The 6,441-nt window shown below is 32.5% G+C and overlaps 1 long non-coding RNA gene across 1 annotated transcript; it reads right to left on the minus strand.

Annotated features, from left to right (window-relative positions):
- Positions 1 to 4,653: 4,653 nt before the first annotated feature.
- Positions 4,654 to 5,798, minus strand: LOC119912871. Its single transcript, XR_005446287.1, has 3 exons — positions 5,238 to 5,798; positions 5,048 to 5,129; positions 4,654 to 4,945 (listed from the first exon to the last, which is right to left on the minus strand). It is a non-coding gene; the product is annotated as an uncharacterized LOC119912871 (long non-coding RNA).
- Between the last annotated feature and the right edge of the window lie 643 nt (positions 5,799 to 6,441).

Consider the following 6,441-nt stretch of genomic DNA (forward strand, 5'->3'; position numbering starts at 1 on the left):
AAATTTTTCGCAAGCACAAAGCTTTTCCACGCATTCAAACGTTAAATACAAAAGTATTGTACTGTACAAGTACAAGACATTTTCACTAGTAATAAAACTTTTTCAGACATGCAAACATTTGAATGTACAATTACAAAACATTTTCGCAAGCACAACGCTTTTCCACACATTCAAACGTTAAGTACAAAAGTATTGTACTGTACAAGTACAAGTACAAGACATTTTCACTAGTAATAAAACTTTTTCAGACATGCAAACATTTGAATGTACAATTACAAAACATTTTCGCAAGCACAACGCTTTTCCACACATTCAAACGTTAAGTACAAAAGTATTGTACTTGTACATACAAATGTTTTGTACGTTTTAAATATTTGAATGTACAAGTACAACACATTTCCACAAGCACAAAGCTTTTACACACATTCAAATATTAATTTTAATTAATTCAAAGTCTTGTACTTGTATATTCAAATGTTTGAATGTCTGGAAACGTTTTGTGCTCCTAAATTCAAATGTTTTGTGCTAGCACATTCAAATGTTTGACTGTGTGGAAAGAAACTGTACATTCAAAAGTTTGAATGCTAGCAAAAGTTTTGTGCATGTACACTCAAAAGTTTGAATGTGTGCAAAAGTTTTGTGCTTGTATAATCAAATGTTTTGTACATTTTAAATATTTGAATGAACAAGTACAACACATTTTCACAAGCACAAAGCTTTTACACACATTCAGATATTAATTTCAAAAGTATTGTACTTGTACATTCAAATGTTTGAATGTCTGGAAACGTTTTGTGCTCCTAAATTCAAATGTTTTGTGCTAGCACATTCAAATGTTTGACTGTGTGGAAAGAAACTGTACATTCAAAAGTTTGAATGCTAGCAAAAGTTTTGTGCATGTACACTCAAAGGTTTGAATGTGTGCAAAAGTTTTGTGCTTGTATATTCAAATGATTTTTACTTTTTAAGTATTTGAATGTTCAAGTACAAATACAAGACATTTTACAAGACATTTTAACTAGTTAAAAACCTTTTTCAGACATGCAAACATTTGAATGTGCAAGTTCAATACATTTGAAATTACAAAGACAAAACTTTTCCACACATTCAAACGTTAAGTACAAAAGTATTGTACATTCAAATGTTTTGTACTTTTTAAATACTTGAATCTACAAGTACAAGACATTTTCACCAGTATTAAAACTTTTTCCAGACATGCAAATATTTGAATGTACAAGTACAAAAAATTGTCGCAAGCACAAAGCTTTTCCACGCATTCAAACGTTAAATACAAAAGTATTGTACTGTACAAGTACAAGTCATTTTCACTAGTAATAAAACTTTTTCAGACATGCAAACATTGGAATGTACAAGTACAAAACATTTTCGCAAGCACAACGCTTTTCCACACATTCAAACGTTAAATACAAAAGTATTGTACTGTACAAGTACAAGTAATTTTCACTAGTATTAAAACTTTTTCAGACATGCAAACATTGGAATGTACAAGTACAAAACATTTTCGCAAGCACAACGCTTTTCCACACATTCAAACGTTAAGTACAAAAGTATTGTACTTGTACATACAAATGTTTTGTACGTTTTAAATATTTGAATGTACAAGTACAACACATTTTCACAAGCACAAAGCTTTTACACACATTCAAATATTAATTTCAAAAGTATTGTACTTGTACATTCAAATGTTTGAATGTCTGGAAACGTTTTGTGCTCCTAAATTCAAATGTTTTGTGCTAGCACATTCAAATGTTTGACTGTGTGGAAAGAAACTGTACATTCAAAAGTTTGAATGCTAGCAAAAGTTTTGTGCATGTACACTCAAAAGTTTGAATGTGTGCAAAAGTTTTGTGCTTGTATATTCAAAAGATTTTTACTTTTTAAGTATTTCAATGTACAAGTACAAATACAAGACATTTTACAAGACATTTTAACGAGTTAAAAACCTTTTTCAGACATGCAAACATTTGAATGTACAAGTTCAAAACATCTGAAATTACAAAGACAAAACTTTTCAACGCATTGAAACGTTAAGTACAAAAGTATTGTACATTCAAATGTTTTGTACTTTTTAAATACTTAAATCTACAAGTACAAGACATTTTCACCAGTATTAAAACTTTTTCCAGACATGCAAATATTTGAATGTACAAGTACAAAAATTTTTCGCAAGCACAAAGCTTTTCCACGCATTCAAACGTTAAATACAAAAGTATTGTACTGTACAAGTACAAGTACAAGACATTTTCACTAGTAATAAAACTTTTTCAGACATGCAAACATTTGAATGTACAAGTACAAAACATTTTCGCAAGCACAACGCTTTTCCACACATTCAAACGTTAAGTACAAAAGTATTGTACTTGTACATACAAATGTTTTGTACGTTTTAAATATTTGAATGTACAAGCGCAACACATTTCCACAAGCACAAAGATTTTACACACATTCAAATATTAATTTTAATTAATTCAAAAGTATTGTACTTGTATATTCAAATGTTTGAATGTCTGGACACGTTTTGTGCTAGCACATTCAAATGTTTGACTGTGTGGAATGAAACTGTACATTCAAAAGTTTGAATGCTAGCAAAAGTTTATTGCATGTACACTCAAAAGTTTGAATGTGTGCAAAAGTTTTGTTCTTGTATATTCAAATGTTTTTTACTTTTTAAATACTTGAATCTACAAGTACAAGACATTTTCACCAGTATTAAAACTTTTTCCAGACATGCAAATATTTGAATGTACAAGTACAAAAATTTTCGCAAGCACAAAGCTTTTCCACGCATTCAAACGTTAAATACAAAAGTATTGTACTGTACAAGTACAAGTACAAGACATTTTCACTAGTAATAAAACTTTTCAGACATGCAAACATTGGAATGTACAAGTACAAAACATTTTCGCAAGCACAACGCTTTTCCACACATTCAAACGTTAAGTACAAAAGTATTGTACTTGTACATACAAATGTTTTGTACGTTTTAAATATTTGAATGTACAAGTACAACACATTTCCACAAGCACAAAGCTTTTACACACATTCAAATATTAATTTTAATTAATTCAAAAGTCTTGTACTTGTATATTCAAATGTTTGAATGTCTGGAAACGTTTTGTGCTCCTAAATTCAAATGTTTTGTGCTAGTACATTCAAAAGTTTGAATGCTAGCAAAAGTTTTGTGCATGTACACTCAAAAGTTTGAATGTGTGCAAAAGTTTTGTGCTTGTATATTCAAATGTTTTGTACGTTTTAAATATTTGAATGTACAAGTACAACACATTTTCACAAGCACAAAGCTTTTACACACATTCAGATATTAATTTCAAAAGTATTGTACTTGTACATTCAAATGTTTGAATGTCTGGAAACGTTTTGTGCTCCTAAATTCAAATGTTTTGTGCTAGCACATTCAAATGTTTGACTGTGTGGAAAGAAACTGTACATTCAAAAGTTTGAATGCTAGCAAAAGTTTTTTGCATGTACACTCAAAAGTTTGAATGTGTGCAAAAGTTTTGTTCTTGTATATTCAAATGTTTTTTTACTTTTTAAGTATTTGAATGTTCAAGTACAAATACAAGACATTTTACAAGACATTTTAACTAGTTAAAAACCTTTTTCAGACATGCAAACATTTGAATGTACAAGTTCAATACATTTGAAAGTACAAACACAAAATTTTTCCACACATTCAAACGTTAAGTATAAAAGTATTGTACTTGAACATTCAATGTTTTGTACATTTTAAATATTTGAACGTACAAGTACAACACATTTTCACAAGCACAAAGCTTTTACACACATTCAAATATTAATTTCAAAAGTATTGTACTTGTGCATTCAAATGTTTGAATGTGTGGAAAGAAATTGTACTTGTACATTCAAAAGTTTGAATCTGTGCAAAAGTTTTGTGCTTGTATATTCAAATGTTTTTTACTTTTTAAGTATTTGAATGTACAAATACAAGACATTTTAACTAGTTAAAAACCTTTTCCACACATTCAAACTTTTGAATGTACAAGTTCAAGAAATTTGAAAGTACAAAGACAAAACCTTTCAACGCATTGAAACGTTAAGTACAAAAGTATTGTACATTCAAATGTATTGTTCTTCTACATTCAAATGTAAGAATGTGAGGAAAGGTTTTATATTTGTGAAAATGTTTTGTACTCCTACATTCAAATGTTAAACTGTGCGGAAAAAATAACTGAACAAATAGATTTAATTTTGCTACACATCTACAGTATCTGTTATGGGTGAAAATAATTCACAGAGAACTCAATTATAAATCCCAAGTTTACAGATACAGACCGATTCTACAAGCACAACCAATGGGGATGCTCGGATTAACATTTAATTTCACTATCCAATCAGGAATATAATTTCATCATGTAATTACGGATCCAGGGGGGCGGGCCTGTCTTGACAAGAGTCTGTGACTTCCCATTGGTTATTCAGTAGAATGTTTTAAACGTGGGACAAAAGTACTTGTAACTGTAAGTTTGTTTTGACCTGTAAACTTGGGATTTACAATTAAATTCTCTGTGAATGGATTTCACCCATAACAGATACTGTAGATGTGTAACAAAAATTAAATATGTTTTCAGATATTTACAAAACTTTTCCACACATTCAAGCATTTCAATGTACAACTACAAAACATTTTCACACATTCAAGCATTTGAATGTACAAATACAAAACATTTCCAAAACTACAAAACTCTCTCACACAGCTACAATACATTTAGGACTATATTTCTTCCATACAGAAACGGAAATGAGTCAATACACTTACCGCAGCACCGCAGCACGTCCAACCACATTTACAGATGTTTCACAGTCCAGAGATGCAGGTCCAACACAGCCTCATCTGAAAGTATTTCCTCGGACACATTTGTCTGTCCTCTCAGTTATTTCGTGAAATCTGTAAAAATAAAAGTCTGCTTTTTAGATAGCTCTAATGTAATATGTCAGTTTTCCATCAGTGTATCAGTTAAATCAGTTCACTTAGATCAGTCTGACTCACTTCTCCAGAAAGCTTCTTCCTGTCAACAGCTAGGTCTAGAAAAATAATCAGGAACTTGATCCTGCTGTTTCATGATCATAAACTGCAACACAGATTCGGTACAGGACAGTTTGACAGCTCACAGAAACACCATATTATACAACGTAATATAAATAATGAACGGTGCACCTTTACCTTTACAGTAACTCACTTCTGCTTTGTAGCGATGTTGCTCTTCTTCAAAGAAAGAGGAGGGCCTCGTTTCTTGGACTTCCTCAAAAATGTGTGGGTGTCCATGTTTAAGAGAGTTATTTCAAGTTGAAAGTTTTGAATAAACAGGTTTGTTGAACACAGTGAAAAAGTGAACAACTGTGTCTTTTCAGAGGGTTTAGCTAAACTTTTGGGTACCAAATGAGGGAGAATCCACAAACTCACCTCAAATTCATATTGCACGGAATGTAGAACTATGTGACATCAACACCATCATAATGTTGAAGGTTCCGCCACAGAACACAGCAAAGCAAAGCTTGGAACTAATATGCAAATGAGGGAATCAACAACCAAAATTAGTTTAGTGTTAGCTTTCATTATGTACCTTGTATTTTCATCACAAATGCATCTCTCACAGGAATTTAAGAGTCTACATCTTTCATACCTCTAACAGTCAAGTGCCTGCTGATTACAGACAAATTTTATATTACCATTTAGAAATCTTTCCTGGAATATATTTATATTTGCGATTCTGCAGAGAGTTTCTGCAGAGATATTGTTGATAACTGCCAAACAAACATTCCCCTCCCCTCACAGCTCCTAACTTTGGGGCTAACCTCCTTCACTCTTTATTCAACAGTTGGCAGCAACACACGGGAGCTCGTCTTTAGTCCACTGCAGTCAAGCCAGCCTCCACTTGACTTGACTGCAGTTTTAGTCTTTAGAAGCTGCAGTCTTGATTCATCCGGCCTCTGTAACTTCTACTGAATATTTACTGCTGAACAAGCCTTATTTCTCTCTATTCACTGGGACACCCGTGTACGTTACACACATGCTCCGTCTATTCCTCCTCTACCGCACACACACTGACCGCTACGGCAAAGCTAACACAGCTAACCAGCTGGGATCATCACAAACATGACAACAGACAGACCAAATTGTAATATACTGAACCTGTGTTTATGTGGAATAGCAAAGCATCGGTTTTCATTCCTTTCTAATCTCGTAGATTTATCCAGCATTTAAACCCCTCACAGATGTTAACACAGGTCTTCCCCTCGCCTGATCATATAACTTGTCTCACAATTCCTCAGACCTTTCCCTCTGTGGCTGTTTCTCAGTCATCCTCACAGCTAGAGTCCCCTAAGAAGTCCAGCATGTTCGAATGTACCGCTGTTTGTTTACTTTCTCTCTCCGACTGCTTC

The sequence above is a fragment of the Micropterus salmoides genome, unplaced genomic scaffold (assembly GCF_014851395.1).
Source record: "Micropterus salmoides isolate LMB-PRFRI ecotype aquatic unplaced genomic scaffold, ASM1485139v1 Ms_hic_scaffold_2, whole genome shotgun sequence".
NCBI lineage: Eukaryota > Metazoa > Chordata > Actinopteri > Centrarchiformes > Centrarchidae > Micropterus > Micropterus salmoides.